The 26,251-nt window shown below is 46.9% G+C and overlaps 1 long non-coding RNA gene across 1 annotated transcript in view; it reads left to right on the top strand.

Moving 5' to 3' along the window:
- Positions 1 to 16,063, top strand: part of LOC137843720 (uncharacterized) — a 22,698-nt gene extending 6,635 nt beyond the window's left edge. Inside the window, exons 2-3 of the long non-coding RNA XR_011089639.1 lie at positions 3,348 to 3,463; positions 11,389 to 16,063. This is a non-coding gene — a long non-coding RNA (uncharacterized lncRNA). The remainder of the gene's footprint in view (positions 1 to 3,347; positions 3,464 to 11,388) is intronic.
- The last annotated feature ends 10,188 nt before the right edge of the window (positions 16,064 to 26,251 follow it).

The raw sequence follows: 26,251 nt of genomic DNA on the forward strand, positions 1-26,251 counted from the left end.
GCTGTATGTTAGGCTGTCAAAGAATGACAGTACTATTATGGGTCATGAAACCCCAGGATGTTTAGTGAATTTACATAGCTTAGTATTTTAAAGAGTGAGTCATCAGGCTCCTGTCACTGTAATTCTGCTCAAGGGCTGAGTTTTATCAGCCACAAAAAGGCTTCCTAGTGAATCCAGCCCAGGATGCAGCAAGTTACTCCCTTTGTTCATCCTGATGCTTGAATCCCACCTTGCCCTTGTCTTTCAGGCTGTTGGGCACACAGTTTCTTGGGGATTTATGCTTGAGGAGGAGGTAATGCTCCTGCTCTAACCTGAGAGCTCCTGTCTGTCCTCGGGAGTCAATGGTCTATTGCAAAATGTTCTCAGGAGTTTCTCTTCAGCTGCTTTATTTACAAGGGCACAAGGAAAACAAGTTAATACTGCTTGAAAGCCATGGTTCTGAAGCAGTAACTTTAAACTAGCCCATCACTTTAGAAAGTAGCTGGCAGTTTAGGCTAACAGATCTCGTATAAGTTATGGAGGAGTTTCAGTTCACTGTCTCCTATCCTCATGTCTTAGGCAAGGTTATAACCATTTGGGTGGGAGCCTTGTTCAGTTTTACGTGGTTGCTGCCTTCTCCACTTGGGCAGGGCCCTTGTGTCTCTGCATGTGAGCGTTAGAATTGCTTGAATGAGAGATGTCCAGTGCAGTCCTCATGTGGTGTTTGAGCAGGATTTCTCAGGGGCTGCAGCCCAGGAGCTGTGCCCCCTGGTCAGGGCATCATCCTAGAAGGGGCTGTAGCTGCAGTAATGCTTAGATGAGAGTGAATTCCCTGTGTGGCAATAATCCTGTTCTTCTGCACTATACATACTACGTCTGTTGCTTTCAGCTCCTGTTGAAATGAGATAATTGATGGTTTTGCATCCTCCTTGCTAGTCCCCAGGGTAACCAGGGTATGGCCAAAACTCACAGCAAGAAGGTGGCTGAAAGACCCCTGCCATAGCTTTCTGCTCTGCTGGAGTGACAGCAAGCGTTGGGAAGTCTGAAGGGAGCAGTGACAGGTGACAGCAAGTGTTAGGCATGACAGGCCTGGTAGACACCTGATTCCTGGAGTCCCTTGTGATTATTCTAGATTTCAACTCCTTCTAATAAAAAAAAAAAAAAAAAGGAAAAAGGAAAGGAAAGAAAAAAACTAAAGAGAAGAGAATTTGTTTCTAGCTTCCAGGATTTGGAAGAGAAGCCCAGATCATGTAGGACAGATTTCATCTGCATTACAGCTGCTCCCTTTTCCCCATTCAGAGGTCAAGAAAATACATTTTTTGAATCTAGGATCAGAGACATTTGCCAAGAGAAACTCAGTATTCTAGAGGGAAAATTGTTATTACATTTACAGAAATTTCAGGTTTTGCAACAAGTAAATGTAAAACAAATGTGACATAAGGAGTAGGAAGGAGTGGGTGGGGGAAAGCGAGGAGATGAAGTAGAAAGTCATATCAGGGTTTAGCCCAAAGTCCCAATGTCAGCTCTGCCCCTTTGCAGCACAGGATTTACAGCACCAAGCTCCCCAGCAGACACACAGGGAGCTCTGTGCAGGAGGGCTGCAAGGCACAGACCATGCCTTGGTCCAGCTTTGGGCACCAACATGCATTTGGCTTCGTTGTTGCATTTTTGCAGTAATAACTAGAAGCCACAATAAAAATGTACGGGGAGTCAGCGTTGGATTAGGAGCTATTTCAGGTCAAAGTTCTCAAACTACGCTGAGTATCTAAATATACCAAGGACATTCACACGCTGTTTAGCAAGCAGACATGAGCTCACGCTGCTCATGTTCCAGATTGAGCCTGCCCCAATCCACAAATTAAGCAGCTACATTCAAAGGTGCTGAGCTCACACTAATATTCCTCATATGCGATTTCTGTTCTGCAAGCCATCTCAGGAAATGCTGTCATTGATATTTATAGAACTATCATTCCTTTTCCATTTTCTCCTGTTTGGAAATCAAATGTTTTGTGAACAGCTGAAAGGATTGTCTTGTATGATGTGAAACAGCTCCTTGTGTACCCATACATACAGTCCACACATGTAGTACACAGGTATTGAGCCGCTCTGGGCAGCTATCTGGGAGAAAAGGAATAAAAAACAGGCATTTAGGTGCAGCAAGGCAGACTCTGCATTGCTTCTTATTTGAGGAATTTGCCAGTAGCACCACTGACCAGAACAAGCATGCAGCAAGAGAAGGTTGCTGGCAGAGCAGCTACTTGTGCAGGGTAGCAGCACTGCAGGGCTTGGGCTGGGCATGGTGCGTGGTGCTCTCCTAGCTGTGCCCTTCATCCTGGTATTGCCTGTGCACCTGTACTAGGTTAGGAGCCGGCCATCCAGGTGAGATCCTGCAGGGTGGAAACAGGAGCAGAGACACGCTTCTCTCTGCTCCCCGGGACCCGGATTCCAGAGCTGGGGCAGTCCTCTCCCCAAGGCAATGCGCTGAGTGCACTACAGCATTTTCCATTTTGTCACGTATCTCTCAATTGATTTTTTCAGTGTTGTGCTTTGGGGTTGTCATTAGCTGCAGATTGATTGGGTTTGAGCAGCAGCAGGGGGCTGCTTAATGGCGCGGGGCTGCTCCAGCTCACCAGCAGGCGCACGTGCTCTTTGGAGATGTTCAGGAATTTGCCTTCCCTGGCCTCTCTTGAGCTGGTTGTCACAACTTCCCTGGCAAAGAAGCCTGCATTGGAGGTCTGTTGCTGAAGACAGCTGGTAGAGGTGCTTCAGGCAGGGCTGATGTGTGCATTCATGCTGATGAGCGGGCTGGGGGCTCCCTCCTGCAGCGGTTTGGGTGGCACAGCACCTGCTGCTGCGGCCTTGGATGCTCTCTCAGACAGGAGCTGAGCGAAGGGGCTGGGGTATATATATATTTTTTTTCTTACTGCGTGTGGTAACAAAAGCTTCTGTCTGTGAAATTGATGTGTTTTAGGAATATGTCAATTCTGACAACGTTTATATTTCACATGCACATAATTGAAGTAAAGTGCCTTAATGTCAAAACATCCTGTTGTGATGTTTTCACAGCAGCTGGGGGGGGGGGTGTTAAAAATGAAATTCACTTTTTCAATACCAAAATCATTTGAAAAAAAATGAGTCTAGACTTACACACTTTATTTAAAAAAAAACACATATATATATATATTTATTCTTATGGAATGCATTAAAATGTGAAACTTCCAATTTCGGCCACTTTAAGGAAATGGAAAGTGAGTCTGCCTTACCTGCTCCTCCCTAGCCTGGACTTAACTTAATTAGAACAGTTTCTTCTGCCCATAACTGGCCAGATACCCTCTACTAATAAAGACATTTTCCTCTCCACCTCCCAGCACAGACTACGCCATTTATGTGAACAAATTAATCTCCGGAACTTTCAAGATGCAAAGGAACATTTGGCAGCTGGGAACCAGGGAGATGAAGGCAGAGATTTTGTAACCGAAAGCAGGTAAGTGTGTGGTTTTGTTTACAAAATGCCAAGGTCAAGGAGTTTCAGGGGTCTGTGACCTGCACCTCAGCCCATGGTAAGGCTGGACCCAGATCTAGGAGCGTAGTTTTAACCAGCTGAACATTTGTCTTCCTTGGCTCACGTGTATCAATAACTTTCAAGGCTGCAGATTAACAGAAAATGACACTTCTGTCTAATGAAACACCGAGGGAATCACACCAGCTCCCGTCCTACTGGGAGCAATCTGCCTCACAGAAGTGCCACAGTGCTCTCACCCAGACATCCCTGCCTCCTGGTTCATTACTGCAGGAGCAGCAGGTGGTACGAGAGGTGCCTTTCATCCCTAGCAGGGGCAGCTGTGAAGCCTGCAGCGAGGATCAAGGGGCTGCATCCACCCCTTGGCTTTGCTGGTGCTCAGGGAGGTGCAGGAGGTGGTCCTGGGGTGCACGGTGGGGCTCCGTCCACATGCAGGCAGCTTGCTGCCTTCTGTCCGCAGCCCTTCCTCCTCTTACCTCCCCACACCCTGGCCACGCTCACGTGGATTCAGTTTTTAAACAACATACTAAAAAAATCCTCAGAGGTGAAATAGCGCCTGCTCGTTGCAGCTGCATAAAACGCTTCGCCCAGGCAATTGCACAGGTTGGTTAACTTTAAGTATGCCAAGCAGCACTAGAGCAGGGAGACCCCAGAACAAAACACACGACATCTGGCTGCTTTTACAAGGCTTCCAATACCCGGTTACTTGGCACACTTTGTCAAAGGCATTTTACGACACGCAAATATTTGCAATATAAAATCACAGCTTGAGTCCTTAACTTGTTTTATCACCACAGCTGAGGGAATTAGATGTTTAGTAAGATCCACTTGAGCTCAGTCACATTTATGAGCCCAGCACCCCCTATTCTCTGGATGGTCCACATTGTCATGTTAAACTGACAGCTCTGCAGCATGGAGCAGCTAGATCATCTGGCTACATCTTTCTGGTTTAATGCCCTTGGAAAGTCTGGGCAGGCTGCAGACCCAAAGAATGGCAATTGAAGACACACATGCACTAGGGAGAAGTCTGTAATCTTCTGGCTATACCTAGTTTTCCTTGCCTTTTAGTGTTTTGAAGAAGTGTGATAGCCTTAGAGGTGCTATGTCTTTCAGTTTGCAAGGTTTCTCCAGGCTAGGATTAACAATCACCCTAGACAGACACTGTCCTTGGAGGCAACGGTGGGTGGCAAATTTCCTGCATCCCTGTGGAGAAATCTGTTGAGACTTTGATCTGGGTGCCCCTGAGAGCAGCCTGGAGGTGCTCGGTCCGTGCTGCCAGCGGAACAGCCTGTTTTCTGAGCAATGGCCAGAGCTGAGTCCTGAGAAGCTTTGTGGGGCATAACACTTTGATGTGAAGGGTTTCTGGAGAAGGAAACTGTAAAACAACAAAAAAAATCCCATTAGGTTTCGGTGTTTTTGGTACAATAGCAATTCTTAAAAAAAAAACGATTGACTGGGTGTAAGTGCAACGAAATTAATGGATGGTTTTAAGCAAGAAGTACAGGAGAGGTAATGCTCTGCCCCATAAACACTTCGTTTGGGCACAGAGAGACTATTAATTTTCATGATTCTTCATACCACGAGACAGAAAAGTAATAGTTCAAGTCGTGTATGATGAAATCTAATGTTATGGTATAATTTTTTCCCATTGATCGGGCCCTAGCCTATCTGGGGTGATTTATAGGAATAACTAGGGACAGGAACTAACTGCAGCATTGCAAGGGCCAGTTAAGTTTATGTGGTGTACTGATGTTCAGAGTTAATAGATTTTAAATTATAGCCTACGTAGTGCTCCTAGTGATGCAAGCTACCCTTGGGGGTCTGAACAGGAGGGGAAGGTGTTGCGGGAAGGGCTGGCAGAGGTGGTAGCCACCACGCCAGCTGCATCAGGATCACTTGGGTGTCACTGGCTGTCAGCAGGGAAACAGCAGGCAAAGCAGCTTCTGGTCATAGCAAAAAAAAAAAAAAAGGCCTTGTGCTCAAGGGTGTAAATCAGCTCTGTGTAGTCAACAATCAATGGAGCTTCCCTGATCTATGTGAGTGAGGGTCTGGATCAGGAATTCAAAGCCAAAAAGCTTAATGCTCCTTTAACACAGGTGGAACAGAACCAGTTCTCTGGTGTCCGGGGCAGTTGAGAAATCTTCAGTTTCCCGGAGCTGGAAGTCCAAGGCCAGAATGATTTATATATAGCCCTGTGTCACTGGATTGAGGGTTTCTGCTTTATTGATTTCTTTTTGTTTTGCATTTGCTGTATAAAACACTGAGACTTTCTGCTCTAGAAATGCTCAAGGGATTGCAGGCATCTTTCCTTGCCCTTTTAATGCACAAAAGGCTCAAGGAAAGACTTAAAATTTTATTTTTTTTTTTTCTTGCTGAGAATATCTGGGAGGCTCTTGCAGCTCTACACAAAAAGGATGAAGCACCCCAGCTTACCCAGTACTCCATCTTCCAGCCTTACTGGGCAGCCATCACATCATTGATTGCTCTGGCACTATGGTCACCTCTCCTGACACCTGTCTGTCTCTTCTTGAAGGAGAGATATTAGATTTCCTCAGTTCCCAAGGCAAAACCAGGGATCAGTGTTTCTTTCTAACCTAGATGGAGTTGGCAAAGTAGCTTTTGTCTGCAAGTGGTGGCCTGGCCTCATCCTCTCAAGACTTTTGAAGCTATAGAAAAGAGGTTGTCTGCCCTGTGGTCATTCCCCTGCTCAGAAACCAACACCCTCAGCCTGCTGCAATTGAATGCAGCCAGTGGCAGCACAGAATTGCCTAGAAGAAACTAAGTTCCCCAGAAGCAGACATGAAAGATGGCATAGAAATTTTTACCAAGGCAACTGTCCATGCTGATATCAGACCCCATACCTCAATGGAGGTAGTCTCAGAGGTAAACATGGTCTTGCCTCTGTTCTATGGTTATTGGTTCAGTAATGTTAAGATGTAATTCCAGGAGCTCAATATCATTCCATGACTCATAATGCAGTTTCAAGATGGTTTAACCAAATTAAATAGTGCACATTTTGTACTGGCAACTTGGTTTGGTTTTAGCCAAGTTGAATGCACAAATGTTTTTGAATAGAATAATTCCTTCTGTGCAGTAGAAGCAAGGCAGGGTGTCTGTTTAAATGAAGATTAGGTGTGGAAGTTTTGTTTTCCCAAATGCTTTGTTGAATTTTGAAAAGAAACAAGCAATTAAATCACTTCAAAAGAAATTTGAGGCAAATGAACACATGTGCCCTGAGCAGAAAGAAAAAAGCTTCCCTTCATGCACCATAACGAAGAGATGTGTTTATAAAAAAGTTCTAGTGACTCTGCCTGCTATAATTCTTGGATTTCTGTGAAAGGTTTTTTTCCTTAACTTAGGCATAGAACTGAGTTCGCTCTAGACTTGCAAATCAGTGCAGAGAGATTTTTCTCTGGAGGCATTTTTTTGTCTTTATCTCCATTGACAGGAGAGGGAAACTTAAGCAACTGTGCTCCTAATGAAGGCGTTTGGGTCACGTCTCTGGCATCTGAACATTACTTATTCTAGATCAGTCATGAGGTTGTGTTGCTGTCAAGTTATGAGATCAGTCTAGAGCTGAGGCTAACTTTATTGCTTTTATGTCAGTCAGGACCGACAGACATTGATGTAGTGCAAGTCATTAATAAAAATAACAATAGAAATGCCAAAGGTGTCACAAGCTGTGCCTTATGCTGCAGTAAATGATGGCACAAGTTGCAGGGCACAGGTGAGAGGGGTTATTTGGAGCTAGCTGGCTTCTGCACCTTGTGCATTCACCCATGTGGGGACATAAATTCTGTGTGTCCCTGGGCTTCAGGATGTGCTCTGAGATATGTCAGGCAACTTGGAAACAGCAACTGCAGTGTTGAGGCACTGAAAGACTGAACTGAAAGCTAGGAAATATTCCTGCTCCCTTCAGCTCCTTCTTGATGACATCCAGGGAGGGTTTACACCTGCAGAACAAAAGGCCCTGATTTATTTGTTGTGGTAGGAAATACAGAAAATGTCTAAACTCTGATTGCCACCTAGCCCTGGTGCTTCTACCAACCAAAAGGCTACAAGTTCGAGAGAAAAGGAAAGGTTGGTGTTTTCTTATTCTTCCAGTTTTCTGCCCCATTTTTCTCTGTCCCTATTTTTTGGTATAGCTTTTATCTTGATAGTTTCTTTGATGCCAAAGCCAGAATTTCAATTACTTTTGCTTTGCTTCCTCTCTGTTTTGCTATGTGTTGCTATAGGAACAGTACACATCCATTCAGAGACCTGATCCAAATGATTTTTTGAAACAAAATAAATACTTTTTTCATTAGTTGTCTGGTCTCAGCCCCTGCCTGTTCTAGTTTGGGCATCCAAATATATGATTTCCTGAAGAATAGTGTTGAAGAACCTGTGAAGAAGTCATTCTTGGTCACAAAACAATGAGGATTTTGGCTTTATGGTTATTACTTTTCAAACAAGATATGTTTTCCACCAGAAAGACAGTGTGGAGATGTTATTTGCATGTACATAGAAGACTTGAATGTTCTTTGTTACAGTCCCATTAAGAACCTTTAAACTCCGAGCACAGTAAAAAGAAGAGCTCTTCTTGCCCAGGGGTCTGAATACCCCACCTTGCTTCATCCCCAGTGCCACGTGGCTAATTCATTCCTCTAACCAAGCTTACGATTTCTCTCCCAGGTCTTGGTAAGAAAGGAGTGATGCAGCCTACCTCTAATCCCAGACCTGACCCTCCAGCTCCATGCATGCAGGGCAGTTTGGATCCCTGCAGTTTGGTGGCTCTTTCTAACAAGCTTTCCTCAGGATCAATAGCTGCTGCAGAACTGTTTTTACCCTTAATATCACCATTTTTCAAAAGCTGTTTGCCTCTCCCCTACACACAGCCCACACATACGCAGACACCCCCTTACAGCCCCCATCTGTCAGACACAACCAGCTTTGCAGAAGGCTGTGGGTTTGCACTGGGGTTTCTTCCAGCACCGAGTCACTCTGACATGCTACAGAATCGGCAGCATTTTGCACAGAACAACATACAAGGGAGAACAACATCTTTCCAGGCAGCAAGTGAGGGCCGAGCAAGTTCAGCAACAACTCCTTCCCCCTGCAATAGCTCTGCTCTGAGTCCTGGCTCTGCAGCCGTGCCCAACCCCTGCTTTGCTCTGATGTACAGCATGCACCAGTGGTGCCTAGTAGGGATGGGCAAAGGGGAGGACGAAGATCGATCTGCTGCTTCCTGCTTTTCTTTCTTCCCCAACTTCCATCTATTTTCCACCCCTTGGAACTTTTAGCCAGGCCTACAGGCACGCCTTGCAAGCCCTGCTGGCTCCAAGGTCCATTTTTTTTCCTGCATTACAGCTGCTCTGATCTGCGAGACCAGACCTGCTCCTTCCCTTTCCTCAGCAGCCCATCAGCAGGAGGCAGGGAGATGCCAGGAAGCCAGCTGGAGGGGCAGCAGCAGGTTCTGTGTCCTTGGAGAGGCATCACCCATGGGGTGAGGCATCCAGGAGGGGGGCATCTGTCTGCTCTTCCGAAATCTGAAGGCATCAGCCTTGCTGCAGGGTTTATCCACTGAAATTACACCCAGGAACGGCTCTGTTCCTGCCTCTCTCTCATCCTTCTATGGAGATACAAAGGAGTTAACCTTTGCAGGGGGTAATGATTATTGCTTCTTGGTTGCCCTGTCAATGAAGCAACGCAGCAATTACAGCTCCTGGCTTTAGTTAGACCTCTGAAAGTTACAGCTGCTTCTCAAAGATCATGAGTGGCACTCATCTATCACTGGAGATGCAGTAAAGAGAGACAGGCCAATCTGTAGTAAGCAGGTTTATTTCATTTCTTCTGACAGCACCTATAGATTAGAGGGCTGCCATGAAGACACAATAAGGTGCTTCCCCCGGCACCACTTTCTCAACTCACCAGGGCTCGCTGATGGGAGCAGGATGTCCTGGAGCTGCTGCTGCCACAGCCCTGATGGCCACATCCCTGTTTGGCCTCAAGGCACTGACCTTGCTGTGCTGTCTGTGTAGGGTGGCAAATATCCCATTAGGGTTTTCCACCCCTAGGGTGTGAGCTGCTATTCTTGTCCTAGCTCTGGTCCTAAGCTTCCTTGTACATTAGAGCACGGTGTGTCTTTTTTTTTTTCTTTTTTTTTTTTTTGGCTCTTAGTAAACAATGGAGAAGGAAAGGGGGGAAAAAAAAAACAAACACCAATTTCCCACAAGTTTGCATCACTTCACACAACCTAGCCCATCCAGGCACATGGTAACTTCACTGAAATTTGGGTTTAGAGCCTGGTATTTCTCTCTTAAGCAAGTTTTGGAGTGGAGTCTCATGGCTATAGTAGGCTTCCTAAGGTCTCACCATCAAGCTGCCTCATCATCTGCCAGAAAAATAATTTTGTTGTGTGGTGCCTCATTGTCCAGAATCTCTAGATATAGAAATATTCAAACTGTCCCTAACTCCTGAATTCTGCAGTCAAAATGCCTGAGCTCTTGGTCTGGATTTTTTCTCTCTAATGGGGATTACTGGAGGAATTTTGCAGTACCTTTGAGAAAAGCCCATCTTTTTTATCTGTATTTTCATCTCTCAGATTAGGGGAAGGATATATAAAAAAAGTAATTAAAACAAATAAAGCCTGTTTGCTTGAAGAAATAGGATCAATTTCCAATATAATCCTGTATACAAACTAAATATGACAAAGGGCCTCCTACAGTTCAGTCGCATTCAAGTGACATTGATTAGTTTGATGCTCTGTGGCTTGCAAAGCAATTTTGACTGTGTTTGCTTCCATATGGTTTAATGGCAATTTTAGGTAACCTTGTTCCTTGTATTGCTGCTTTATGTCTAAAATATTTGCGGTACCTGCTGGCAACATGGTCTGACAGATGCCTAGAAACATTGCTTATTTCTGTTACAACACGTAGTGGCATTAAACAGGAGCAGAGTTCACCGGGGGGAAAAATGTAATTGTACTGCAGTTTGCAAAGGGAGTTGCAGAAGGGTTTGCTGGGCAAGGAGCTCTTTACAGGGAGATGTGGCTGGACAAGGCTGAGAGTATGCGTACAAGAATCAGCTCCCTTCACTGGCTCTGTGAGCTGCCCAGGAAATACGCTGTGCTTTGCCAGAGAGGTCAGGGAAAAAATAGAAATTAATGAAGGGAGAGCTGTGAGGGTTTCCCCACAGGTGGAAGATGGGTTCCCAAGGAAACTCCACCATGTGGCCACGTGATGGATCTCCTGCGACGTGCGTGGTACATGCAGTCTGTCTTCACTGCGAGCCTTGAGCACGGAGCATGAGGCCAGCACTTGCTGGAGCAGCTGCAGCCCAGCAGGAGCCGAGCTGAGCTTCCCGGAGCTGCTTTTGGGCAGGCTGAGCTCCCTGGCCCTGTCTGTGAGAAAGCTTCATGGCTCAAGGAGGCAGTGTGCCTCGCCTGTCAGCGCCAGAAGGATTCACGTGAGCGAAAAAGAAGCAGACTGTCCTGCCAAAGAGAGAGGAGAGAGCATGGAAATGGTTTGCACTTGGGGTTTTTGCAAGCGCGGGGAGAGCCACTCGCTGCTCTGCCCTGGAGCTGCTGCCAGAGCCAGGCCAGCAGCTGAAGCCCTGCCAATTAGCACACTGAGTCGAGCACAAAATATTTTTAAGCATCCTGTAAAGCTCTCCTCTGAAAGAAATGTTTTACTCTGATCTGTTGGATTGCCAGAGAGCTTTTTATGGATCTGCTCTGTGGTACTCCCAAGATCCCTGCCCAGTGATCGGCCTTGCAGGCTGCTGATGTGGCTCTGGGGGCTGCAGAGATGGTCGTGGGTGTAAAAGTACCCCCGGGGAGAGCTGCTGAGGAAGGAGGGGGTCACATGAGCCTTTGTTCTCAAGAACTGCTCGATGCTTTTCTGTTACAGTGTGCCACTTTAATATCAAACCCAGAATATTTCATGGAAAAATGGAAATGGAGCTTCCAGTCGGGAAAAGTCGAGGTGAAGCAGGTCGGTGTTCTGCTGCTATTTCCGTAAGGGTGGAAGCTGTGCTGCATGATACAGATATCATGCGTTTCATATCAGCGTTATACTGCTATTGAAACACCTTTCAAGCAAAAACTTTTCAGTGGTCCCAAGTCTTCCTAATATGTGGGAAATTATCGGAGGAATTCAGAGGAAATTTTGAAGTGCTAATCTGGAACATCAATTTTAAAAAACAAGTGCCAACCAATTAAGTTCAAAATATTTGGATTTCCCCCACCCAGTGCTCCAGTTTTGATGAGCTCTATTGATTTCCTCTTGCGTAAGTCACTTTCTCGTAAGCATACCTCGGGAGAGAAATAAATCTGTTTGGATGCACTAGGAGGTCAGGCTGTGTTTAGATGGCACCACTCACGCTTTGTCCAGACTGAGCATTTGGAAGAGCAACACAATTTATTACTGAATGAGAGGATGCAAAGAGCATCTAGGTTTAACTGCTCCATATTTTTTTGTTTTAAAATATTCCTGGCAAGCTGTTCCTTTCGGTTCCCAAAGTGCTATCAGAAGTTGGTGGAATAATGCTCTTCCATGGGTCCAGAAGAAGCCAGGAAGGGGCTCCCCTGCAGAGGCAGTAGCCGATGTTTTGGATAAGGTGTCCTGCAGCACGGTTATGTGACACTTCTCGTGCAGCCCCAGCTACGTGAGACTGCTTGGAGAACTGCACCATCCTCCTTTCTGGCTTGGGCACCAACCCCTGCCAGCAGCACGCAGACAACTTGGTGATGCTCATAGGAAGCTCCTGGGGGCAGAAGAGCTGTCTGAAAGCTGGCCTGTACCCTGCCATCCCTCCCTCTGTGCCAGCCCCATCCCTGAAAACAGAGATTTCTGTCCTTTAGGTGGATGGGGGTGGGAGCCTTGCTCAGTGTGGCAGTGTTGGTGATGCTCTGGGATGCTGATGGATGCCCGTGGCACCATGATTGTGGGCCAGGGCCTCAAGGAAAGAAACGTGAAGGCAGTGATCAGAGAAAGTGTGCAGAATTCTCCTGCTCTTTTCTTTTTCCGTTTAATTGACGTTCCTGACCTTTTCCCAGGGCAGTTTCCACTGAGAAGCAGCACCAAATATCCCTCTCTTCACCTCCCTGGCTGTCTCCAGGGAGCCTGTCCTCTCCCCAGCACCCTGCAGCATCTGGGGAACAGACGTGGCAGCAGCTCAAGTAAGGATAAGCCTGCAACATGTGGGCTTGCTCATTATTTCGTGACTTGGGTAACAGCTTGGTGTTTTCAGGCATTGCTGAGAATGCAGTGGGTGCCTGATCACCCCTCTGGGAGTTGGAGGTGCAGATTGTGGCATGTTTTTCTAACATCTTTGGGGTATAAATACAAGTGTGTGCATCACCCCATGGCTCCTAGGAGTGAGTAAGTGATAAGCTTGCAAACATCATCTAGGACAGGTGTGTTACTGAAGGCACAATATGAATTCAGAGAAGCAAGGGGGCATTTTGGCTACAGGCGTGTGAATAAGCCCCTTGCAGTGTGGTGCTGTGAGATCTTTCTCCCACAGTAGTCTTGAAGAGAAATGAGAAGATGGAGCTAGGATTTCATCTCAGAAAGGAAAGGTGTGATCCTACAGGTCTCCCTGCAGGGCTCAGCAGGTGGGAAGGCAGCACAGTCTCTCTGTAGCGAGCAGAGCTGTGGTTTATCCTCTTTCCCTGCAGAGGGAGGTGCTGGTCCCCCTCCCTCTCCTTCCAGCCCGTCCTCCTCAGTAGCACACTGTAACCCATGACCCCTCGCATAAAAGAGGGGAATACTAATTGCTTGGAAACACTCCACAGAAAGTGGACGTTAAGTGGACTAGTGCCGACCAGCAATGGAAATTACAGCACGGACACCACCAGAATCCATCACAACTAATGCGATTAGAGCGGATAGCACAGGAATTCATAATGATCTGCTCTGTGCCCTGAAGTTGTGTTAGTGTATCCGAGCCGGGCTTTGCTCTTCTCCTGCCCTCTACTTGCACACTTTGAAGAGTACAGACAAGGGAGGCCCCCCAGGAGACTTTCATCCCACCCTGTACCTCTCTCATAGCACCCTTGTTCCTAATTGTATGCAGAGACAACAGCAATGGCAATGACTTCATAACAAGCCCTCCTAATGAATAAATCATCCTAATTTCAAGGCGAAGTTAGCACAACCATCCACTGTGTCATTTCCATGAATCACAGTGATAAAGGGCTGTGCTTGTTGAGACATTGCTTATGCAAATGCGATAGAGCACTAATGAATGTAAGCAAAGTCCTGCAGTGCCAGGGCAAGGCTAACTTGTGCCAAAACTCCCAGGAAGCGGCTGCTGCTTTGTCCAAGGGAGCAAGTGACGGGCTGGGGGGGGGGGGGGGGGGGGGGGGGAGGCTATTCTTTAAGGATGTATTTTGGTGATATTTCTGGTTTATGAACAGTGTGATCTCTCTGAGTTGCTGGAAATTGTGTTAGAGGAGGGGGCATTTTGTATCAGGATGATCCAAAGACCAGCTTCTTTGTGCAGGGGGAGGGCACTGTAAGGTGCTGGAAAGGACCCCTGATACTTTGGATTTTCTTCATTATTCTCCAAAGCCTAATCTAATTTAACACCTCACAAAGCAGGGCTTCGCTGAGGAGGTATCTCTGTTCTCAAGCAGATCTCTTTGCTATTGTGTCTGTGCTGATGTTCAGTACCTTGATGCTATTGTTTGTATTCCCTGGAAGCCCATAAAAGAGGTCTAGAGCCAACCAAGGGTTAGCCCTGCGGAGCTAGATGATTTATGGGCAGCGAGCAAGAGAAGGCCCTGCCACAAACAGCCAGAAGGGTGAAATAGCTGCGTGAGGGCCGGGCTGGCAGAGAAAGGAGGAGTGATTTCTGCAAGGTCACACAAGTCACAGCACAAAGCTGGGAACAGGCTTGATGATTCACAGCAAATGGCCATATATTGTCCTGCTGATGCAGAAGTCTCTGATATCCCTGACTAACACACCACGTCAAGAAATTATTTCATGCTGTGGAATCCTCTGGCACCAAGTATCAGCCAAAAAATGTCTAAAATGGTGATTGTAACTCAATATCCACCACCAAAGGTTTCCTGCTCACAATAGGTGCCAAGAACAATTGATTTTTCTTTTTTTTTTTACAATTGCTCTCTTTGTTAGATGATGTCATGGATTATTTATCTCTGAAAGCATTAAATGATACAAAGCCCTTGATGAGTCACTGGGAAAAACAATCTTCAAGCCTAGCTGGTGCAAGAAGAAAAGACCAGTGGCAGTCCGCTTAATGGACCTGCTTTAGCAAAAGACGTGAGACCCATAAATCCCCCGGTCTCTAACACTTCTAACACTTGAAAGCAATTGCATTTCTCCGTTTCTGAGTCCTGTAGTTGAGCACCAAGCAGCTCCCTGCCTGGCGTTTGGGTTTCAAAGCCAAGCAGCATCGCTCCTTGGAGAGTTTGAGCCAGCGAGGTCGGCGGCATCACAGCACGTGCTGCTGTCCCCAGCGTGGCTCTGTCAAAGCATCCCAGGCGAACTGAGCAGTTACCAGGTTTTTATAAGGTCCCTGCAATCCCCCTTTGCAGCCTGAAAACAAAGGAAAAACATGCCTCAAGCACACTGATAAAGGGCTTTTGAATGGAGGCAGCTGAATCACACGCCATTTCACAATTAGCACTTTAATTTTGAACATTAATTAGGACGCTGGTGTTTGGAGAGTTTAGCTCTCCTCGACCCACTTACATTGTTCAGAGACGGGCTAAAGAGATACTGAAGTTTGCAAATAAATCAATGGGAAAAAAAATTAAAAGTCAGGACCAGCTGGAGCCCATGAGCTGAATACCGGTGACCTGGGAAATGCTTCACAAAAAGGGACTTGCTTACTAGAGCATGGGAAGAAACAATATTTCAGTTACAATGCCATGACTCTAAAGAAATATAGGCACACAGAAGAAAGAGAATGGCTTCTTGTGCAAGGTGTAGAATAGGTTACAGCCGGGAATCCACAGCCCAGCTTTGGTTCGCCAAATAGCTCTCTTAGGAACTCCTGCAGTTATCCTATCTAGCTCTAACATCTTCTGAAAACATTATTCTTGTGCAAGACGAAAAGATGTTGCTTATTTGGAGGTGTAAATGCAATAAATTAAAGCCAAAAGTCTGTGAAGAGGCTTGGATATGAATTCGTTATGAATACACCCTGATGAAATGAGATTTACTGTCTCTGCTTTGCATAAAGGAGTGGAATGAAAGCTGGAAATAAAGCCAGACAGAGATGAGCATATCCCAGCCGTAATGTAAACAGGAGTGCTATTAAGGAGTAGCTACAGGTGAAGCAACAAATATATTTATCCTCAAGAATTAGAGACACTGAAAACACCTGCTGCTTTCCAGAAGGATGAAAGCCAAGAAAAGAGAATTCCTCTCAAGCCAGAAGAGAAGAAATTAAATAAGACGTCAGCGGCAAAACACAGCCCCATTGCAGCACCAGCAGAGCGGCCTTGGTCACGTCCTCAGGGCCACCTGGTGTAGCAGCCAGCAGAGCATCCATCCCTGCAGCAGGAGCATCGAAGCAGGGACTGGAATACAAACAGCACATTCAGCTTGGCAGGGTAGATGGAAGTTTTAGGGAGCAGGGAGGACTTTACCTTGTCACACAGTGCTCCAGCCTTCCTGGCAAGCACACGATGCATGCAGGAGGCAGTGTCTCACATCCTCCCCTATTCCTGTCCCTGGCACAGAAGAGGCAAGAGCTCAGGCTCTTGCAATTTGCATCAGAGACCACTGCTGGAAAGCACACAGCAGATTGGTGAGTTGCATGAATGCCGTTTATTTTTCTTTATGGTGGAAAAAAAAGCTGCTGTGGAGATCAGGGTCCTATTACTCAGTGCTCTGCGTGGTGTTCTGCTTGATTTAAGTGGCAGAAACCTTAATTAAACAGGCTTCTTAATACTGCAGTTCAAACTACTGGAAAGAAACATTTGTCTGGTCAAAGCAAACAGGGTTTGATGAGTTCCCCTGAGGGATCCAGGGCATGGAACGAGAATGGCACAGAGGAGATGCTAAGTCCAGCAGGATATGGCTGGATTATTCCTCTCATACCCTTTATATCTTTCAAACCATCTGTCCAGGCTGCAGTGAGCCTTGTAGCCCGCAGATGCAACTGATAAACTGCAAGTTCAATCTGTAGAAATTACAGCCTAGGTTCTCCTTGGGCTCCTGATCTACCCAAGAGCAAATCCATCAGCTCCAAGGGGTAATTTCAGATTCATGAAGCTGTGAAAGAACTCAGAAGAAGACCCTAAGAGCCAAATTATCCTGGAGGATGGTCATCTATGAAGGCAAACCCTTGCAGTGTCACAGAGCTGCCCTGATCAAAGCACTGCATGGGAGGGCTTTTTGAGTGGAAAACAAGCAACTGGTGTTGAATCAGTTCTGTGGAGTGGTGGTGAGGCTGGTGTGAAATGGTTCACAGAAATAGCTGCCTTTAAAACATCATTTTTGCCTTTGATTTGCTTACTTCTTGCTGCTGCATTCCCCAAGGTGGAAATTTTATTGCCACAAGCACTCTTCACACGGAGGTGGCAGCTGAGGAAAGATTTGACTGATTAAATCTGCCGTCGTCTCTGGCACAGGCAATGGCAATTGCCTCATGTCTTTCCCAGCCCTGAAATACAGATCTGTTCTTTTTGGTTCAACTTCTATTCTCTTCCCCAAAGTTTTCCATGATCTTGCTCTGGAAGGGGAGAGGAGAGCAGAACAATGTATCTGACTCGCTGTCTGCAGGAGCCTGGATACCAGCGCAAACAGGTCTGTTTATTTTACAAGTGCCTGTACACATAATATTAAAATCAAATATTGGTTCTGGAGCAGGGACTCATAATGGGATAGTTTTTCACCTGATAAATAGCTGGGTCTGTGTGGGGATTCATATCAGGCTCACACAAACAGACCTAAAGTCAATATTTGCCACCTCGCCTGTGATCTGCCTGCTTCTGCAGCACCCCTTGCAGGGAGGCCGGGCAAGCGTCCTTCTGCGGCTTCACCTAGGGGCCAGGCGCTTCATTCCTGCGCTACATCAGTGATAAATCGAGGAACAAAAATAGGAAATAGGCAAGAAATCACCAGCTCAGCTGCCTAGGGTAGGGTTTTCCCAAACACTCCAGTTCCGCTTGGAGGCAGGACCAAGATACATTTGCTTTTCTCTTGCTGCTCTGCAGTTTGTGTGTGTGTGTGTGTGTGTGTGTGTGTGTGTGCACCTCGGAGAAATGTCACCCTTCCTGACACTGCATGGCTTCCACTTCATCTGGATTCTCTGTGCAAAAGGGAGCAGCCAAACAGTTTTATAATTGTCCCAACTTACCAACTAGCTGAAAGCTGGGGACCTGCAGGTTAATAAAAAAATACACATCTGAAAAGCTACTTGGCCTTTCTGTAAGTATCGCTGCATTACTTGTTCTAAATTCAAAAGCAGTCCCAAGAAGAATCTAAGGTCTGCAAAGCAACGGGCTGGAAATAAATGACAGGAGGCTGTGAAGAGAGCCTGTTGCTGCCCTAAAACTGAATTTCAGCTTCTCCATTCCAGAAGATTGCATCCATTGAGCTCTCTCCTCCCACTCTGCATCTATTTTTCTATACACGGATGTATAAATACAGTTACTATTTTAACTGCCTTTTAAATACAAATGTTGCCAATTAGCCAATGTTTTGCACTATGCCTGGAAAATATAAAATCAAAGTGTTCATCCAAATCCACATATGGCCAGATCCTTAGTTGGTGTCAATGTTTGCAGCTCTGCTAATTTTTTTGGAGCTGGGCCATTTTATGCCTGCTAAGGATATGGCTCAGTAGAATCCAAGTGAAAGACGCTCTTTGGCTTCTCGAAGATACAGATCTGGACCATTGTTATTACAAACGCTTTAAAAAATCTGGAGCATGTTGGATGTTGGGACTGCGGCTCTGGTAAACAATCATATGTTGGAAGATTTTCCCATTACCTCCAAGCCCATAAAGCAGAAAACGCAAAGCCTGCTCTCTCTTCTCCTGTTTATGCTGGGACCAATAATACTAATTTCCAAATTAAATTTCACATATGTCTGAAAGTTGCCTGGTTGCCCCAGCCAGAAATCGCACTTGGCAGCTCTGGTTTCTGGCGTGGCTGAGCTTGGCGCAGGGCATCTCCGGGGGGCAGCACCGCTGGTGAGAGCTGCAGCATGGGCTGGTCCCTTGCAGGCACTCCAACCACAGCCAGGATCCTAAAGGTGTCAAGGGAGCATGTTTTTCTCCATATTTACTGGGAAATGATAAATCACCCTCAAGCATGTGTGATTACAGGACTGAATAAAAATAGGAGCCTAACCGAAGATTAAATCTGCAGAGGCCAAGATTTAAATGCATCAAACTTTAAAAATACTTGGTGAATTCAGATGTTGCACATTTCCTTACTGAGAATACTCTCAAGGCAGAGTAATTTGGAGAGAGCTCATTACCGGACCGCGAAGTGGAAGGAATCCTGCGTGGCGTTAAACACAGGGTTTTCACTTGTAGGAATAAATGAAGTTGAACACTCGCTGAACTCTCCAAAGGGCATTTAAAAATCAAGATGGGGGGGAAATGAAGTATAAAACAACAAACAGAAGCACAAATAGTAACGGTCCCAATGGAGCGTGAGCAAGCACATAATGGTAGGTGCTAAACTGAAAACAAAATATTAAAAGTTTAAAACAAGAATGCAGGAAATAGCCTCCACACCAGAGCTAATATTAGCAGACTGGGGGAGGATTGTACTTATTTATGAAATAAGTAAAGGAAGCCTGCCTAACACCATCTCTTGACTTTGTGCTTCCCACCTGTAGCTCCTGGAGGTCTCTGTGTGTTTGACGGGCTGCACAGGCTCTTTCCCTGGCAGTTCTGCCCCCAGCTGTGCTGCTCCGCAGCCACCAAGCTGAGGGGCAGTAAGCGTCCTGGATGTCCTTCTGGTGAATTTTGCTCGCTCTCCTGAGGTACTTCCACAACCCTTGAGGTATGTGAGATCTTCCACACTCTTAAATGGATGTGCCTGAGCTCCCTCCCTGTAAATAGGGCTTGGTTGGGATTTGAGCTGGCTATAAGCATAGTGTCATTGGGAAAAGGGAGGAGAAAAGCCTGCAAGGCTTTCTCAGACAGGTACAGTGATCTCGAGGGGCTCTGGGTGTTCCTGTTTATCTTACCCAGGCTGTACCTGGACAGCAGGACATGTCCTTCTCATTCCCAGGCCCCAGCAGGATCTCAGTGTGCTTGCATTTTCCTTACAAACACACCGGTTCAGCCAGGAGGAACCTTTCTGAGCCAGGCATCAAACCAAGGAAGTGTTAAGTACTTTGTGAGTCACAAATCCTCCTTTTCTGTGGATTAGACATGACACGTATCAACTTCTTTATCTTTGGGTAGAGTCATCATTTGGAAACTGTTCAGGGAAAGGCAGAGCTGCCTAGGAAGAAAGGGTCATCTCTTCAGCGGGGGGAAATCAACAGAGCTCTCTGGAGTCAGGAGCCCATGTTGATTTCTGCCTGCTGGGAATCAAGGCATAACTTCCTTCGATGCATGAATGCACTATTTGTAATCAGCAAATAAAACACCCTTTAAATAAGAGCCTAATTCCTACAAAGAAAGAATGCATGAGGCATTGAAAACTTGGTTTTTATGAAGTTCCAATCTCCATTATGTGGAACGCAGAAGAATGAGGTTGCACACAATGTATCATTTATTAAAACAATTTTACTGACGGTGCAGTTCAGTCTCAGGGACAGTGCTGTTGGAGTGAGAGGTAACGGCAGCTTTTGGAGGAAGAAAATACACGAGTAAGAGGAAGAAGGCAGACAAGCAGAGCTTTCCCAGGGCTGTGGGACTGCTCCATCCCTCTCAGAGATGGGGTACTGGGGACAGCAGCCTGACACTGCAGGGAGCTCCCAGAATAAGTGGTTTGTGAGGCTCTTTAATCAACTAAATTATAAAGTCAGCTTCTAGTACCACTATTTAATGATGAAGCTAGTAGAAATTATTTGTTTTCCTATTGAAATTTTGTGATTGCTGCCACGGACTGGCACTGAGCAGGTTTCAGGATGAAGTATTCCACTGGAGTCTTCATTACAGGAAGACTCTCCTTCTCTGTCCCTTTTTTCCACTTTATGAGCTGATTTAATGTCTTACTAAAGCCCCTGAAACCCCATACAGACTTGGATCCCTGTTGTTCAACGTACCAAGCATGCACAGTGTAAAGGTGGCTGCAGCAGGAAGCAGCAGAAAATTTCTAATGCATTTCTGCTCCTGCCGGGCCGAGTCACCGCAGTGACCCTACCTAGGTCTGACTGCATCCCATTTTGTCTGGGACATGAACAAGAGATCGACCATTTGCTGATTAAGTGGTGAAAGAAAACACCTATGCAGAACATGTGTCAGAGTGGCTCTGTCAGGGACTTCAAGGCACAGGATTCCCAGGAGGACGGCTGCTGCAGATGCCATAGGAGTTACACAACCCACCAGGCAGCCAACTTGGAGGCACTTCAAATAGCTGTAGTTGCAGACCCCGCTTTTACTTCCTTAAGGTTCTGGCTGGGAGCCTGAGCCAGGGACTGCGAAGTGGTGGATTCAGCCCCCGGCCCTCTGCAAGTGCTTGCAGACTGGGGGTGAAGCAGCAGCAGTGTGAAGAACTCCAGGGCGCAGGGCAGCAGCCTGGGAAGCCTTCACCTTGGGGAGAAAAAAAGAAATAAATGGTCCCTGTAACATCCTGGTGCTGCAGAGGGGGTAGAGCTGCCTGGTGCACCTTCCCGAGGCGCATCTGGGGGATGCTCCAGAAGCAGCGTAGCAGAGGAGGAGGCTCCAGGAGATTTTTCGAGCCCCAGCACTGGAAGAAAAGGAGTTTCCACTGCATTTAGCAAAGTGCTGGCAGTTCCTATTTTGAGACAAGTGACACAAATAGGAGATGCCAAGCAGATCTGCAGCCAGAGCAGCTGATTGAACAGTGTGTGCTTGCCCCTCCTTTCCCTGGCGTTACCTCAGACTCATGCCGGTGATGTCAGTGCCTTTACTCCTCGCTTAGAGCCGTGCTACGGAGAGAAAAACCAAGCAAGCTGATTTCAATAAATCAGCCCGGCCTCATTAGCTCTCATCAACTTGTTCTAACATGTCCAGAGAGTATTTGGCTTAGGAAGAAGGTGGCATTCACAATACGCAGAGCAGGGCTTGGCAGTGAGGATTTTCAGGAGATAACCAACATCAGAGCTCTGTTCCCACAGAAAAGAGCCCAGCACAGCACTGGCCTGTCCCTGCTGCCAGCTGCTGCTGAGTGCTGTATTGCCATGGGCATTTGCTGTGGCTCCTCAGGTACTGCCTGCTCACAGATTATTGCAGTCATAGATGGGCGAGAGAAGGAAAGTGGTTTTTGCCTCCGCTGCTTATAAATTAACTTCTTTTTAGGAAAAAAAAAAATGCATAATTTTCCCAGCTCTTACAGTGAGAATGAAAACAAGCCCAGAGAGAAATTTGCCTATCACTGGAGAAAAACAACAACAACAAAAAAGGAATATTTTAAAAGAGGCAAAAAATATGTCAAAACAAAGGTCATCTCCCTTCAGTGAAGCATCCAACCTGCCTCCTTGGAGCAGCGAGGTTTCTGTAGGCATGCTGCCCGCCTGCCAAGGGCAAAAAGAGCTGACAGTGCCTAAAGAAATCCCTCTGGAGGCAGGCTTGGGTGCTGACGGATAAAGAAATCTGTCTGATTCTGAAAGCCTGAGGAAAAGAAAGAACAAACAGCTTTATGGGGTATCAGCCTTAAATCCAGTGGTTGTCTATAGGCAATAGACATTGAGAAATGTCTATATAGGAAATAGACATGAGAAATGTCTATTTCTCAGGTCTCAGTTTTGGGAGGCATGTAAAGCTGGAGGAGCCACTGCAGGAGGTCCAGGAGCAGCCTGGGGGCAGAGGAATGATGTTTGGGGGGCTTTGCCCCATGGTGGGAGGATGGGAGGAGAAGGGCTGACTGCCAGGGAGCCGGTCCCTCTGTCATGGAAGGCAGCAGCTGGAGAATGGCTGAGAGGCAGTGACAGAGATCTGCCTTTCTTTTCTTAGAGAGCCTGAGCCTGTCATGCTGATTTAGACGAGAGGAAAGCCCTGGCGAGATGCAGGATGCAGCTCTGCCTCTCAGGACCCATGACTCAAGCTGTCCTAGGAATAGAAACCAGGACACGGCTCCCTCAGATCCCACAGTTGTCAGATGCCTGCCTCCAAAATGAATACCAAGGTATTTTTTCGCCAGTGACACGAGGGCTGCAACTCCCAGAGAGCTCCAACCTGGGAGGCCTGAATCCGGCCGAGGCCTGGGACCCACAGACTTCCCCCGGAGCCCTGAGAAGGGCCCGCGGGTGAGCGGCATTACAGGCCCCACGTGTGAAGACACACAGAAATACTCAGACCCATGGGGAGGACATTGCATTGCTCCCATCCTGGTGCTGGGGAGGGCTGCAGAGAGCAGCTCACTCCTGGGATCGGTCCCTTTTTCTCCCCCTGAGCAGCCAGCACCAGGATCCAGCTGGCAGCACAGCGGCTGGCTGCAGAGGCGAGTCGTGATGGGGCCACGGGAAAGCTAATTGTGTCTCCTCCACAAAACACAGGAGGCTCCGGCAGAAAGGTCAGGCTGTGAACGGCTCCAGCACGCCGGGAAGGTAGGAGCTATTTTTGGTCAGCTGCTGAGATTCCTGCGCATCTCCTCCCTTCTCCCTGTTTCTATAGCAATGCTGGGCTGGGCTGCAGGGACTCAGGCAGCGAATGGAGCCCCGGCCCCACGCAGATACAGCATCAGCCTCCAGCATCCCTGCCCCTGGGTGTGCTGAACACTGTGTGCAGAGGGCTGTGCTGAGGGAAAACAGATGCTCCGTTCACCTGCCTTCCTCTGTGCAGGAAAAAATGCCATAGTGTGAATAGGAGAAGGCAAGAAGGGGAAGCAGGAAGGGTCCTGGAATGGACCCTTCCCAACAAGACTGCCCTGGCTTTGTTGCCCTTTGTATGAGAATTGCAGCTTCGTAGCAACTCCAAGTGATTTTAGCTTATTCCTAGCTGTGACTTTACTGCCTTTCCCAGGGTTTTATGGAATATTGCTATCCTCTATCCAAAAGTTGTCAGTGAATTTTAGTTCAGTGAAATGAGTAAGGAAAAAAAACAGAGAAGGCATGTATGAAGCAAGCTTTTGAAAAACATCTTTCTTTCCAGCACTGTGCTAAATATAAACATTCTTAAACATCAGACAAGATAAAGAAGAAAACAAGAATGAGGATGGCCTGGTGGAGCACCTCTCTGCTTCTGAGATGAACCAAACTGGGAAAGAGGCACCGAGCCCTTCAGGACCTGCTTTCTGTAGCAGAGAACATGCTAGAGAATGAAGCACAGCACTTTGTAGAAATTAAACACAGCACAGGCTTTCGGGCTTTGTTTCTGCCTTAGATATTACTCTTCTTTTCAATCTGGTTTTGACATCCTTCCATTTCAGGTCTGCAGACAGCTTGGGAGCATCACCTGCCAGAACGCTGTTCCATGGGGCTGCTCCTCACCGAGCACAGCGCAGCGTGCCTCTGGCCAGGCACCTCCCTGCTGCCGACCCTGGGGCTTTGTGCTTCTTTGTGCCTGTTGTTATTACTGTGGCCATTTCTCAATCAGTCTTTTTTTTCATCCACTTGAGAGAACAGCTCAATTCTCAGTCCACAAGCTGTAATATTGGTTCTTGAGTCCTGGCCTGAGTTCCCATTAATCCTATCTCCATGCCATTAACCTTCAACCTGGGCCCTCAAATTCCCTAACAACGTCTTGCCAAAGTTAACAGCAACAGAGCGAGCTTTTCTTTTCTTCTGGGAGGAGAAAAGCCCCGTGATGCTGGGTTTCTGCTCACTCCTTTCCTAATACATCCACAAAGCACAGTCATCATTAAGAGATAATTCAATTAGATAAGATCAGCTATCAGAGCTAATAAACTGATACAAAAATGAGCTTGTGCCAGCCAGATGAGGAGGTAGCTTCCGCTGTGTTAATTAGTTTAAGCAAACATGCATCTGCGTGTCCCTGGTGTGACATCAACACCGGGCAACTCGTCCCCGAGCCAGGTGTCCCCTGCCAGGCCCTGGGGCCGTGCCCACAGCCGCTCGCCAGCTGCAGCCACTCCATGGCCGTGCCTTGCCGGGCTCCTCCATGCCTTTGTTCTGCTCCTAGCAGGTTATTTATGGCTGCTAAAGTGATATTGAGTCCCCCAGGGGCTCAGCTCTGGCTCACGGAGAGGACTTGTAGGGATGCAGACAGGAAAGGTAAAAATGAGGAACGTTTGAGGCATGCGCAGAGCCCTTATTTTAGCTTGGCAAAATAAACCCCAGGGCGGGGTCAGTCCCATGGCACTGGAGGGCAGCAGAGAAATGAAAGGATGTTAAAGCAGCATTTACACTCCTGACCTACATTTACACTTTGACATCTCCATCCAGCTGCATATAAATACATCTGGCTGGGCTGCAGTGGGGTCTGGAAGAGGAAGCGTTCCCAGAAATATGAAACACTCAGATTGAGAAACAGCACAGCACAAAATGCCTTTTTTCATTGCTGTGGTTGCCTATGGTGTATCTGGAGTGCTGTGCCAGTTCTGGGCTCCCCAGCAGAAAACAGATACTGGCTTACTGGGGAGAGTCCAGCAAAGGGACTGGAATGTCTTTTGTGGGAGGAGAGGCTGAGATGGCTGGGCTGTTAAAACTGGGAGAGAGGCCTCAGGTGGGATTTTAATCAATGTGTGGACATATGAGATCTTAATCAATGCATATCATGTGGGATCTTACTCAATGTGTATACATATGGGATTTTAATCAATGTGTATACCTACCTGGCAGGAGGGTGGAAGAAGGAAGGCAGGCTTTTCTCGGTGGTTGCTGGTGGCAGGACAAGAAGCACGAGCCTTCCAGGTATGTCTCAATTCCCTCACCTCCTGGATCATTCCCAAATTCCTTTTTTTTTTTGCTACCCCTTGTAAATACAGATTCATTTGTCACAGGCAGAGAAAAGATGAAGGGAAAACAGCAAGCTAGCACAGAGATCAGGAGGTCCACTCTGACAATGTTTGACTTTAGAGAACAGGAGACGAGGAGCAAAGCCTTTAAAAGTTCCACAGAATTTCCCCAGCTATTTTTAAAGGGTTTTCTGTGATTCAAAGCAACCTTGCAACACAGTCTCTGTGTGCACTATGTGGGAAAGCGATTTTCTCTGGTATTATGGGATCCTGAACAGTGCCTCTAGGCACTCATGTAATTACTTATTCACCATAACAACAGCTACCAAGCTGACAAGGGATGGGCACGTGGCAAGTTATAATTAACGTTCCTACTTGCCTGGGAACTGTGCAGATCCTTTTCTTGGCCTTGTGGCTGTTGTCTTGCTCTGGTCACGTGCCTTGGCTCCAAGGTCTTTGGGCAGTGACTGTCACTGTCTCTCTTTTTGCCCTCTGTTTTTTCCGTTGTTTAGTTGGTTGGTTTTCCTTAATACTTATGTTAAAAGAAGCAACAGTGAACTGAATAAGTAATATGTCCACATTCATGCCCTTGCGTACCTGCCTTGAAACAAAGAAGAGGAGTTTTCTGCCAAAATGTGGAATATATGAGATAGTGATTCCTGGGGCCAGATCCTATTTGGGCCCTCATCAGTTTCCTGTGTATCTAGCCCCAGGGACTGCCTGAAACCCCGTGTGAGCACAGCAGGCAGGATGCTGGTCCCATGTAAACACCAGTCCTTGTG

The sequence above is a fragment of the Anas acuta genome, chromosome 23 (assembly GCF_963932015.1).
Source record: "Anas acuta chromosome 23, bAnaAcu1.1, whole genome shotgun sequence".
NCBI lineage: Eukaryota > Metazoa > Chordata > Aves > Anseriformes > Anatidae > Anas > Anas acuta.